The sequence below is a fragment of the Oenanthe melanoleuca genome, chromosome 1A (assembly GCF_029582105.1).
Source record: "Oenanthe melanoleuca isolate GR-GAL-2019-014 chromosome 1A, OMel1.0, whole genome shotgun sequence".
NCBI classification, from domain to species: Eukaryota; Metazoa; Chordata; class Aves; order Passeriformes; family Muscicapidae; genus Oenanthe; species Oenanthe melanoleuca.
In genome coordinates this window covers 21,790,000-21,803,561 of record NC_079334.1, presented here as the reverse complement: position 1 = coordinate 21,803,561, position 13,562 = coordinate 21,790,000, and the positions used below count along the sequence as shown (strand labels likewise).

Genomic DNA, 13,562 nt, shown 5'->3' with positions numbered 1-13,562 from the left:
ATTTGGCAAGGATGGAGGCATTGCCAAGGCAGAGCAGGAACCATTCGTGCTGTGCAGTGCCTGCATAGCCCTTGCTGTCTGCCACAGCCACTGCAACATGCATCTACCCATGGAGAAGGAGCCTCATGTCTTTACTCCTGACAGATGTCAGTTCCTGGAAAACAATCCCTTCCCTCTCTCCTCCTGGAGTCCCAAAGCCAGGCTGGGAGGCTGGGAGCACACGAGCAGGCAAGGAAATCTGCCAACTTCGTGTTCCTCCCTGTCGCTCCCTCTTTAGCTGCCTGTGAGCGAGGTTGCAGTAAAATAATGAAATAAAAGCCAAGGACCAGAGAAAGCTGATTCATCCACAGCCCAGGGCCAGCGGCCGGCTCCAAGCAGAGCTGTAAAATCAATCTGTCACTGCTCACCGCAGTATAGATCAGCGGAGAGATTCTGACTGCAACGAGGGCAGAGCCCAGCCTTCTCCCTCCGCCTGTTTTCCCATCCGTGGCACCCAGCTGTGCCCTGGTGGGAGATGGGCAGGGGGCGAGGCAGAGAGGGAGAAGGGCTCTGTGAGCTGGAAAGGCTGCCAGCGAGGCTCCCTTCCCCGGCAGCACACCCCTGCGTGCCTGCCTTCCCTGCCCGGCTCTCCCCTCCTCCCGGGGCTGCACGGCACAAGGTGATGGGTGACAGGGGCTGGATGGCTGCACTCCCCGCCCCTCTCCTTACGTGGGCTGTAGGTCCATCCCCACCTAACCGATAATCCCCAGGCGGGGCACAGAGGGTTAAAAAATCAGTTTGATCATCACTTTTGTGATTCCCAGGTTCTGGGCTGTTCTAGGACTTTAGAGCTGCCTGGCATATGTTGGGAAAACACTAGGGAATTGCTCTAATAGGGTCAGCTCCCTTGTTCACCCCTAACAGCATCTCCAGTCTTAGAGGATGTGGCAGCCCAACAGAGCAGGAGCTGAGCAGAAAGGTATAAACCAAAGTGTTTTTTTGGGGCTGCTTTCATCCCCATTAAGAGGGCAGAAATGTCAAGCCTGACTGTAGGTAGTGGTCTCAAAAACATTGACACAAAATAATTAGAAGGTGATTCTTTTCCTGTACTGCTGGACATAGGGAATGAGGCACCTCTGCAGCTGACTTAAAGTATCTATGACGTCCTTAGGAGGTTTTTTTTTTTTTCTCTCGGTGATTTTTTTTTAAATTTTATTTGTGAAGTAAAAAACAACAGAGTCTTTCCAGGACTTTTGGCAAGGTCAGAGCCTCTGCAAAATAAACACGGGGGTGAGCTTCTGTACCCTCTAGATCATCTGCAATGGGACAAACAGGCATGGAGGGACTGGGTTTGAATCAGATTGAGGACCCAAATGTCCCACGCTGCTGGAAATGTGGTACTTGCTTCTGCTTGTCTCTTGGGGCACTTCTGTTCTGCTGGAGTTTTGTTTCTGGGTCAGTGGGAGTATGAGCAAATAAATTTGACCCCCAAAGGCACTGGTAGTACAAGGATCCTGCCCCAGCACTTCTGAGTCCTGAAGGGATGTGTGCCAGCAGGAGAGCCTCTGGGAGACTCATCACAGACTGCAAGATGATCCTGAAGGAACTCAAGCAGGAACAAATCCTGCATTAATTTGGAGTTGGAAACCTTTTCTCCTACTTCAACACCCTCCAAAATTAGATACTGTCTGTCCTTGGAGGAAGTAGAGAGAGATGGAAGCAAGTCTCTGTTCCTTTAGCTTTTAGCTTCGAAAGAGCTTGGAGGAAACACCCCACAGTCATAACACCCAAAAGTGATAAAGGCAAGGAAATGTGAGTCTGTAGTTGCCAAGACCAGCTTCCTTCTCTGATTCCAGGAGGTGTGAGTAGTTTTGGCATTTAGTCCACTGGGAACAGATGTCTACAGATGGTCCAGGGAACAGCCAGAATGTCCTCAGAGCTGCATGCCTGTCTGCCTGAGGAGTGTGTGTATCTTAGTGTGTATTTTTGTGTCTGGGTGATTTTTCCCACTTGGGTTTGCAGGTTTGGAGTACAAGAGGGCACAACTAGCTTCCTATGTGTCTTTTTCAAAAGGATTGATTATTTGTGTGTTTGTGCCTAGTGGGCCAACTTGTTTCTTCATGCCATCCAGCTGGTGTGTGTGATTCTGGGCCTCCTTCCTTTGCATTTGTCTGCATTTTGAGGGAGGCAACTCATTCCCTTAGGGCTGTTTATTGTTTGCCTCCCCATGTAGAGGCTTATCAGTTTGGTGTTCTGTCCATGGGGCATCACAAAATGGAATGGAATGGAATAGAATAGAATAGAATAGAATAGAATAGAATAGAATAGAATAGAATAGAATAGAATAGAATAGAATAGAATAGAATAGAATAGAATAGAATAGAATAGAATAGAATATCCTGAATTGGAAGGGATCCACAAGAAACACTGAGTCCAGCTCCTGGTTCTGCACAAGACAACCCAAAAATCACACCCTCACAGTATTGCTCTTGAACTCTGTCAGGCTGGTGCTGTGACCACTTCCCTGAGGACTCTGTTCAAGTGTCATCCACCCTCTGGGTGAAAAATCTTTTCCTAATATCCAACCTAAACCTCCTCTGATGCAGTTTCATGCCATTAATATAATACATTTAATAACAGTGCTGCTTGCAGTGGTGTGTGTGTATCAGCCTAGTTCCTCTTCAGTTTCTGGAATGCATGAAGAAAATCATAAGTTTCCCATCAGAGGTTATGCATGTTTGTATAGTCTGTGCCTGAGTGCATGAGTGCTGTGGGGGTCAGGCTGAGGTGTCTGTTTATCTAGAAGCTGTTGCAAGCCTGTTGGTATTTATGCTGAGGGGAAAGTCTTCACCCAGCTGTTATGTTTGTGTGAAGCAGGGGGGCAGGAGGTGTCTGTTCAGGTGGGATGGAGGTTTCAGAGCACATCCATTTGTTCTTGCAACCTCTATGCATGCCCGGGTGAAGAATGTGGCCAGCTGGCCATGTGGGTTTGAATTGGGCCTGGGTAAATGCAGATGTTGGGGCAGGCTTTTAACTTCAATATGGCTTCTAAGCAGGAAGAAAATAGACTCATGGTACTCAGATGGACCTTGAGACATTTCTGAGTAAGTCTGTGTGATGTGGTTGCCTGAAATAGCAGGAGGTTGGATTGTATGTCCCAGGAAGCCGGCTCCTATCCAGTGTCCCTAAGTTTTTTCAGCTGTTGCATGTGTGTGTCTCTGAGTGAGACAGGCAGTCCCTCCACTGCTGTGGTGAGTGTGAGGGGTGCATTGTGTCCCTTCAGTTGTGGTTTGCATGTCTGTGCAGAGATTATTTGTGTCTGTCGTGTGTGCTTCTGCTTTCTGTCAGGGAACTGGGGAGTAATTTCTTGAGAGCGACCCTGTGTTTGGTAATGTGCTTTCCTAGTAGGTATTGCCTGTGTGAAGTATTTGGGGGCCAAACTGGGGCTAGTACCCAACACCTGGTGCACATGGATGCTTGTTTCTGACTCCATTGGTGATGGCACATGTGGGTTTGGGGAGAGGGAGGTGGAAGGTCTTCCAGACATACATGAGGGTATGTGGCTCCAGGTGCTTTCTGAGGAGCTGTTGTGTTTCTGTGCTGGTGATTTGAGGAGGTGTATGATAGACAATCTCCCCAGAGCAGTCACATGCTTGCGTTTGTGTGTGGATGAAAGGTTTTCTCCAGCTCCTGTTATGTTTTTGTGTGTCAATTAATTTAGGAAATGGCTGTTGCACATACCTGTGTCAGTAGGTGTGTAGCTGTTGCATGCATCTGTTTGTGTGTGTGTAGCTCCTCAGCAGCTATTGCTTGTAGCTGTGTGCTTCCTAGAAGCTGTTGTATTTTCGTGTGGGTGACTTAATCCTGAGAAGCTGTAGCCTCTGTGTGTGTGTGTGATTCCCTAGAAGCTGTTTGTGTGTATTCCTGGGGAGCTGTTGTGTGTTGTGTGTAGCTCCTGAGCAGTTGTTGAGGGGAATTGTGTCTGTGTGTCTGTGTCTGTGTGTGTCTGTGTGTGTGTGTGCAGTCCCAGCAGCTGTTGAGGAGAATTGTGTCTGTGTGTCTGTGTGTGTGTGTGTGTGTGTTTGTGTGTGTGCAGTCCCAGCAGCTGTTGAGGGGAATTGTGTCTATGTATTTGTGTGTGTGTGCAGTTCCAGCAGCTGTTGAGGGGAATTGTGTCTGTGTCTCTGTGTTTGTGTGTGTGCAGTCCCAGCAGCTGTTGAGGAGAATTGTGTCTGTGTGTCTGTGTTTGTGTGTGTGTGTGTTTGTGTGTGTGCAGTTCCAGCAGCTGTTGAGGGGAATTGTGTCTGTGTCTCTGTGTTTGTGTGTGTGCAGTTCCAGCAGCTGTTGAGGGGAATTGTGTCTGTGTCTCTGTGTTTGTGTGTGTCTGTATGTGTGTGTGCAGTCCCAGCAGCTGTTGAGGAGAATTGTGTCTGTGTGTCTGTGTTTGTGTGTGTGTGTTTGTGTGTGTGCAGTTCCAGCAGCTGTTGAGGGGAATTGTGTCTGTGTCTCTGTGTGTGTGTGCAGTTCCAGCAGCTGTTGAGGGGAATTGTGTCTGTGTATTTGTGTGTGTGTGCAGTTCCAGCAGCTGTTGAGGGGAATTGTGTCTGTGTCTCTGTGTGTGTGTGTGTGCAGTTCCAGCAGCTGTTGAGGGGAATTGTGTCTGTGTCTCTGTGTGTGTGTGTGCAGTTCCAGCAGCTGTTGCATGCGTGTGCTCATGTCTCCGGTGGAGGCCCACCCCTTTCCGCCTGCACCGGAGCAGTGGCTGTGCAGGCGAGGAGAGCTCGGCACTGGCTCCATGGGAGAGGGTCCTTTGCCTGTCAGAGCCTTCCCGGCTGGGAGAAGCAGTGCCGCCGGCTCTGGTCCCAGAGCCCCATCAGCAGAGCCCGTGGCGAATTAATCACTTGCGTTTTAAATGCCAATACAGCCCTTTCTGCCTTCTTCCCCCAGTGATGCGGATGCGGCGAAGGCAGCAAATCCTCCGGCTGTGCGTGCCCTCCCCGGACTGCCGCTCCATCCCCGCCCGCCGTGCCCGCGCGTGTGCCTGGCCGGGAGCGCTGCCTAGGTGCGGCCGGGAATGAGACAGCTGCGGGCCGAGGAACGGAGCAGCTCCAAGGGCTGACACCAGCGGGGGATACCCCCCACACAAACACGTCTGCAGGGCTGCGAGTTGCTCGAGGACCGGGGTCTTTCGTGCCTCCGCTTGGCCTGTGTCATGCCCCGCATGGAAGCTGGGAGCAGTCACCCCTCCAGAGGCAGGTACGTGTGTGTGTGTGTGTGACACGTTTTTGTGTGCAGTCCTTGTGCTGCTGCCTCGCGTGTCCTCGGCTCCCGGCTGCCGTCCGTGCTGCCTCTCGGAGAAGCAGCTGAGATTGGAAAAGGCGGAGAAGGGCAGGATGCATGGATCGCCCTTTTCCTCCAGCTTGTGCTCGCACTCCCTGGGGGTTGGATGCCTCTGATCTGAGGATGAAGGCGAGGGGTGAGTGCAAAGGAGATGGGGAAGTGGCCCAGGGTGTGTGTGTGTGTGGAGATTATGCCTACATGGCAGGGAGGGAGGGAGAGAGGCTTGGAGACGGGTCTCCCTTTCACCATGTGTGTGTGGTGTGTGTGTGCTCTGCTTAGGATCGGGATGCTGAATAGGTTCAGGGCTTGCTGCACACAGCTGGATTTGGTCTGCATCTGTTCAGACCCTGCAAAAGGAGGCGATATACGTATGTGTACATGTATCTACATGTGTATACATGTGTCAGTGTGTGTTCATGTGTGTATCCATGCATAGGTGGATATAGGTGTATGTATAGGTAGATATAGGCTATAGGTGTGTGTATACACCCCCACACATGCATGCATGTGCATGTACAGACAGACAGACAGACCTTTCTGTGTATTGCCTGCAGTTATGGGACACAGAAGGAGCCAGTCTCATCCCTCAGCCGCCTGCTCCCTGTCTCTCTGCAAACTTTGTCGGGGAGCCTCTGCGGACAGCTGTTTGTCGGTGTCCGTGTGTCTGTCCCCTGTGTGCTGTGTGAACATTCGCCTGGTTTGCATGCAGGGGAGTGAGTAAATCTCTCCTCTGCTCTTACACTGCTCTGCTGGGAGACTGGCTGGCTGCAGAAAAGTCATTGCGTGGTGTCTGTCGGGTGTGTGAATGTGTCTGTGGTGCTGGTGCGAGCCGGGTAATTATGTAGGGGCCCAGGACAGCTACTCGCATGCATATGTAAGTGTATATGTATTGCCTGCAGGCTGTCTGCATGCCCGTTTATTCCACCAGAGAAAGCATGCCCACATTTTTATGCATAAGGATCTTCCTGCTTTGGGGCATGGGATGGGGGGGAGGAGAAGCTGAATGAATGAATGGGAGCAAAAGGAGGGGGAAGGAGGAGGGGTGGGGGCTGGGGAGAGAGACGAACAGGCGCATCCTATTCTCATCCCAGGACAGGCAGGAGTGCACAGCTGCCGCTGTTCCCATTCCTCCAGAGCTAGGATCTGGCTGGGGAAAGGCAGCATAAATCAGCTAATACTGCAGGAGGCAGCATATTCGGGAGCTGCTGTGCGTAATGCCCTCTCTGTGTGTGTGCTGGTGTGCCCCAGCCCTGCACGCTGCATGCAGCACACATCCCGGTCTGAGTGTGCACAGAGCCGGGCTGGCACAAGCACCAAACAGCCCGGGGAAGGGGGTGTCTGCGGTGGAGAGGGGGAGCATCTCTCCTGTGCTGCGGGCAAATACATCTGGCACAGCCCCCGGTCCTCTGGCTCACACCCGATCTGGGCTCACACGAGCACGGTGGGTGCGAAAAAAGGGATGCACATGTGCAGGCCAGACTTAGGAGCTGCTCCCCTTCCTTCCCCTACAAGCTGGACCCTTCTCCCCAGTTCAGAGGTACAGAGCTATAAGCCAAGCTGTGGAGCAGGGAGAGGATTGCTGAGATCGGAGGGGGGGGTAAAGATTATGTAGGGAGTGGAGGGGGGCACCGTGCCACTGGAGGGGCCTGGGGACTGGGGAGCCTGGCTGCATTGCAAGCTGCGAGCCAAGGAATTTGTCATGCACGGAGAGGTGGGAGGGAGTGGGAGTGTGTGTAGTGTGGGGGAGCTGGGCTGGAGGGGCAGAAAGGAGGCTGTGCTGGGGTACGAGGGAATTTCTGGCGAGCCCTACCTCCCCACACCCCCCTTCCGGGTCCCCACACATCCCGTCACTCCTGGGTCCCAAGAAGCGCAGCCTGACAGCATCGCTAATGTAATATTCAAAGGCAGCTTCATTTGCATGGAACATGCATTATTAATACATTTAAATACAGCCCCCCTCTCGCCTCCCCGCTCTGTGCAGACCGTACCAGCAGCAGTGAGGAAGCTGCAGGGAGTGGAAGGGTGCCGATGCAGTGCCAGGGGTGAGAAGCAGACACTTTAATCCCACTGATTTCCCCAACCTGCCAACCTTCCCCCCACCCCCAACCCCTTCCTCATCTACCACCCTCCTCACGCCATTATTTTCCTTGGGGGTCATTGGTTATTGCTTTCAGGGCACCCAACCCACAAGCATGCAGATTTGTCAGCATGAAGCAAACTGCCTTCATTGCTTTTTCCCCCATCAAAAACTACGACACCAAGGGAAGAATTGTGGATGCATGGCCTTTCCAGTGCTTCCCCCAGCTCCAGGAAAGTGGGTATTTGGGAATAAGCTGTCTGATGTGCTGCACTGGTGCAAAGCTATGCTGTGGAGCAGAAGCCACTTGGAGGGTAGAGAGGGCATTTGGGAAAGGGGGGCATACAGAGGTGTAGGTTTTGCTGGGGGGCAGCTTGTGGTTAAAATGGGAAAGGTGAAAATGGCAGGGAAGGCAGAAGGGAGGGAAGCGTAGCTGCGGCGATGCCCGCGATGTTTGTTCTTACCTGGGTCGTGTCAGGAGGCAGATGCAGCTCCAGGCAGAGTGCAGCTGCCTCATCTGACCCTGCTGAAGAGTGGTGAAAAGCTCTGCCCACCTGGGAAAAAAGCTACTGGTCATATCAGGGCCTGTTGAAACCTCCCAGCGCTCTTATCAGCTGTGTCAGAAAATATCAGCACATTTGCTGAGGGAGAGAGACCTGCCTGCTCTCTCCTTCATCCTAAATACTGTGGGGTTTTTTTCCCTTGATCCCCTCTAAGTATGGACCTGGGCTGTTTCTTTTATTAGTGAGAGGGAGGGCAGAGGACATGCAGGGAACACCTCTGTCCTCACACTTTTATGAGCTCAGGAGGGCCGCCTTGCTCTGGATGTGGTGTCCCAAAAAACACTTGCAGCCCTTGCCCACGCCCAGAGTAGGACAGGAGCAGCTTAGGTGCAGAGCAAATGTGCTCCAGCAAAACATCCCCTTTTCTGGGAACAGAGGTGGTTTTGCTTTTCTCCTTCACGGAGGAGCAGAGCTGTACTGCTCTGAGCAGTGTGGGATCCCAGGCTGCTGGCAGCTATGGGGAAAGCTGGAGTTTGCCTGGTGGCCCTGCAGGTTCTGCTGCTGAGGATTGCCCACACTGGAGTTACAGCAGGTTCTTGAGCGGTTCCAAGGAGCAGATCTGTCCCCCCCAGTGCCTTTCCATGTGGGAGGAGGGTGAGGGAGGACATGGAGTGAGCTACTGAAGGGTAGGCAAGCTGAATGCATGGGAGCCACCTCTTTTGCCAGGGTAGGGAGGCAATGAAATCCCTTCTATGGTCTGGAAGGGGAGAATGCAAAACTCAGGAAGCAGACCTGGGCTGTGACCCACCTCTAGCCCTTTCTCTCTGCTGGGTCAGGATGAGTTTCTCACAGCTGTGAACCAGATGAGTGCTGTATTTAAATCCTCAGATGAGTCAAGCTTGACACTTTGGAGGTGACAATGACTGTAGGTCTGCTGTTGTGTTTGCTTCAGTGGTGAGCTGGTCTGGCAGCAGTTACAGCCTCACTTTAGCAGCACTGCATTTGTGCCCTGGCTTTCCTGTGCTCCCCAGCTGGTGTTGGTTCCATGCCCTGCTTTGCCCTGACCTTCTCTTTAAGGGTCTCCTGGGTAGCTCGGGGGTACACAGCCATTGCCTGACATGAACTGCTTTCCTCACCAAATAATTTTCTGTCACTGAGGAGAAATGACCTCATTTTCTCAACATTCATAAGCCAAGAGGAAACCCAGTTCCAGCTGACCAGCTGAGGTACAGAAGGAGGGAAGGGCAGTTGTCACTCTTTCCATGGCATTTTGAGAGGTGGGAAACAAGCTACCAGGAGTCAGGTGGAGGTGAATGACTTGATGGGTTTTGTCCCTGGATGTTGCCACTTGCAGGGAGTCTTTAAAGGTCCCCAGGCATCATTGGTGTGGGGAGTCTCAGTGGCTACATGGTGCCCTATAGCATAGCATCAGATACCATGGAGATGGGCATGGGATCAAAACCCCACAGGTGAGTCTCTTCTGCTGTTGAAGGTGAAGTCCATTCTGTGCTGACCTGACTGATGTGCTGGGGCTGTTCTTTCCTGTCTGCAGTCACCCTGGGGAGTGCATCTCCAGCTTTTCAGCCCTTTAGCACAGAATTTCATTCCAGGTGATGCTCTGGGGAGCTGATGGTGCAGTATGAATTTCACAGAAGTGAGAAGCTGTGTCTAGGGGCCAAAAATTTGTGTTCTTCTCTATACACTGACGCTCCCAAAATGTTAATACCTGTCTGGTTTTGGTAAGCTGTAAGAGAAAGACTGTTTGCAAGAAACTGTGGGTGCTTTTGACTCCTTTGGATATATGAAGCAGAGAGATGGAGCTAATACATCCTTGTGAGGAAGGATCATTAGTAACACGTCTCAGGGAGGGGGTCACAGAGTAGGAAGTGGGATCCCTAGCTCTAGCACCCTGTAGAGAGCCCCTTTATTCCCCTCTGTGGTCCTCAGCATTCACCTCACTTTTGAATAGCTTTGGTGACAATGTAATCACTATGGAAGGCTCTGTAGATATGAAGACTGTCTCAGTATGATGCATGTGCTACCAGTTGCCTTAAGGCAAGGTGTCATATGTTTGTCTTCATTCTTTCCATGGCTCATAGGCTCAATCTGCAGACCAGATGGGTCAGAGCTGCCTGTGTATTTTTAGGCTACTATAAGGACTCCATGAGCTGCTATCTTTCCTCTGGGAGCATTGGTTTATGCATGAGAACATGTATGTTTGTGAGCAGGGAGAGCACCATTTTCTGCTAGACTTTGTCCTGTCCTCTTGTGTGTACAGGTTTTGTGTGCATGCCCAGAGTCTCCATGCACATGTGTGCCATTCCTGCCTCATGGTATTATCCCTGTCTGTGGAGTGTTCCCGTGTGCACTCGTGTGTGGTGCAGGTCACTGGGGGTTTATTTGTGGAGTGAACACGTGTGTGTTTATGTGTGTGTGCATATGCACCTTTTTCATATCCAGGACTTGATGTCTCTCCTGAGTATGTAAGGGTTTATAGTCTTGTCCCTTGTTCAGCTGCAGGACATCTGTCCCACCTGTCCATGTGTCTTCTTCTCCCCACCTCTCATGGACTTCTTCCTCTCCCTGGGGAGACAGCCTTGAGCTGTATTACCTGGTGCCACATGTATGAAGTGAGACAGCTTTCCTGACATCCAGAAACTCAAGTACAGCCAGAAACATCCTTGAAGCACTAGGGAGACCAAATTAATGATATTTCCAAGGCCTTAGTAAGATCAGTCTGGAAAACCTAGCATGCAAACCTGGGTGCTGTGCTGGCTGAAGGAGGGTGATAAATTGGAGGGAATTCAGAGAATAGCAATAAAAAAATTATGAAAGGGCTGTAGATATTTATTTATGAGGAGAGATTAAAAGAACGAAATATGTAGAGCTTTACTAAACGATGATATGTAACAGTTTGTGTATCGAGGATTGTAAACACCAAAGAAAGGAAGAGATTGTTTAAAGTGGCAAAAAATGGCAAAGTCAGAGGTATGGATAAAGCTGAGCAAGGAGGAGAATATTTGTCTCTTGAGGATACATGCAAGCTTCCTGTTGTGAGTGCTCAAACCATCTATGAAATAGTGTGGCAGGTTCATGGAGATGCAACTGCTGGCAGCAAGGAAACATGGTGGTGGGAAGGGGAGGAGGGAACAGGCTGCACTCAGCCAGTGGTAGAAGTGGAGTGAGCTGCAAAGCCTCCTCTTTATATGCAGCATTGCCAGGGAAATTCTGAGAGATGTTTGATTGTCTTTCACCTTTTATTGATTCCCTGTCTCATGGCTGGGAAGAACCCACAGACACTGCTGTTGAGGAGGCAGAGAGGTGATACAGGAGGAATGAGTAAACAGAGTCTGATGGAGGTGGAGGACATTATTCCCTCCTCCCTCTCTGGCTAGAGAGGTAGTCTAGGAAGCAGTCTCATAGAAAGTGCCTGTAAGTGAAAAGGGGCTTTTCCACAACATCTTTCTAGGACAGTACAAACTGAACTTCCCAAAGCAAGGGGTTGATAGTGGGGTCAGGAGGATCAGGCTTCCCTCCTCTGAATTCCTAGTCACAGATGGCCCAGAATTGGGACAACAAGGTCAGAAGGATTAATACCCCTCCTTTTTTTCCTCATTGCAGTCATAGGCCAGGAAAATTGAGTGAGATCATAATAAAAGGATTAGTGTAGAGAGCATGCCATGAATAGTGTGATAGACAGGTCAGGGAAATGGAAGGGAATTCAAGGGGGTTGGATCTGTTACAGATGGTCTGTTTAAAGGGTTCTGTGTTTATCAACAGGGAAAAGGATTTAGTCTTAGAAAAGTCTGGAAATAGGCATTGGGGGAGCTAGGGCTCAAGCAGAGATGTTACTCCCAGCAAGAATCTGTACTGGAATGACTGGTTTAAATGACACCTGACCTCCTTCCAGCTTTTGATCAGGGAAAAAAAAAATCTTTTTTGGAATGAGCTCTGTAGTTTTCTGCCTTGTCCATCTATCTCCAAAATGATCTGATGCACCAAAATGATACAGTTACTCAGAGCTACTCTTGTCTATGGCTTCTGGGTCAGCCTGGCTGTGGAAAGCCACAGAAATACAAAAAGGACCTTACCAAGCCAGGTCTGTGATCCTTCCAATGCAGTATCTCCAGCTGTTGCTGAAAGAGGGAATAGCATACAGGCAGGACAGTGGTGTAGGAACATTTTCTCTGAACACCCTTTCAGTCTCCAGTGGTGCATGTTTGAGGGACTCAATGCTGGAAGATCTCTTGTGCGCTTTATAGTTGTTGGTGGATTTGTTTCTTCCCTGAACTCGCCCCGCCAATTTTTGAGGTCAGGTAAAGTTTTAGCATCCTCAGAATCTCGCAGTAGGAAGTTGTGCATCATAAACACACAGTTTGTCTTGAACCTGTAACTTTCTGTTTTGATTTCCCGACCCTTGATCTTTGAGTGTTAACACCTCTTTCCTCTGTCATCTGTGATTTTATAGACCTGTCTCATTTTATGGTCTCTGCTGTCTCTTTTCCAGTACCCCTTTACCTTTCATCTCGGCATCCACCAGCTGCTTCCTTGGCTACAGTGCTGTACCTTTTAGCAACAGGACATGGGGCATTGCTGGGTGGGAAGTGATATCACAGCAATGAGCTGCACCAGGTCCCACTCAGGTGAAAATGTTTGAGTCAGCTGCAGTGTCCACACATCCATACATGGTACAGGAGCAGCTGAAGAAGCTGGGCAAAAATTCTGAAACCAGTTGAAGGTGCCTTTGGTCATCAAGACGTAACTGGGCAGGTTCTGAGGAGGCTTGAAAAATAGGAAGGGGATCTTCCATGATCTTCCCAGGCACAGAAGTGAGGCTGTCAGGCTTGTAGTTGCCAGGGTTCTCCTTTCTACCCTCTTCAAAGATGGATACAATGCTTCCCTTCTCCCAGTTGCCTGGAACTTCATTTTACTGACCCGAGTTTTTTAATAAAAAGCCACTCATGGAGAGTGGCTTGGCAACTATATCAGACAATTCCCTCAAACTCTGGGATGAATCTTGTCAGGACCCACAGACTTTTGTATGTTCAGGTTCCTTGGGTGCTCACAAACCTGAACTTAGAGTGGGAAGCTCTCCAAGTCCCCATGCTACTGTCCATCCACTCAAGAGATGTGGGAAGAAATGTTGCCATTGAAGACTGAGGCAAAAAAAAAATTGTTGAGTATTTCAGCGTTCTCCTCATCCATTGTTATGAGAGGTGTACACCTTCTGTAAGCTTAATTTTCTGAATAACACACCTGTAAAAGAAGAATGAAAATGAAACATCAGCCATCTTGTGAGTGATCTTCAAAGAGATTAGGTTTAGGGGGAGGGACTAAGGGGCCCTTGTGGGGTGCAAAAAGTGTTGGGGGGTACAGGGAGAGAAGAGAAGGTGCCCTCAATAGTCCTTATGACATTATAATGTTTCCTACAGAGGAAAATTGTTCTGAGTAACCTTTGAGGGCTGTAGGGGACTGTGGTGGGTGGTGGGAAGTCTAGATGCTGTCAGGTGTGATGTAGGCCAGGACAAACAGCAGGGAGAGTGAGACAGCACTGTCAGGAAGGGAAAGAGATGAGCTGAGAGGTCTGGTGTGAAGGAAGGGTCAAGGGGTGGAGGAAGAAAGGTCTGAACAACATCGTAAGGAGAAACAGTGATGACAATCTC

General features: G+C 50.2%; 1 protein-coding gene across 1 annotated transcript in view; it reads left to right on the top strand.

The window, feature by feature from the left end:
• The first annotated feature begins 4,728 nt into the window (after window positions 1-4,728).
• The window catches only part of ELFN2 (extracellular leucine rich repeat and fibronectin type III domain containing 2), a 53,210-nt gene continuing 44,376 nt past the window's right edge, over window positions 4,729-13,562 (top strand). Inside the window, exon 1 of the mRNA XM_056482216.1 lies at window positions 4,729-5,235. The gene's annotated coding sequence lies outside the window, so the exon portion shown is untranslated. The remainder of the gene's footprint in view (window positions 5,236-13,562) is intronic.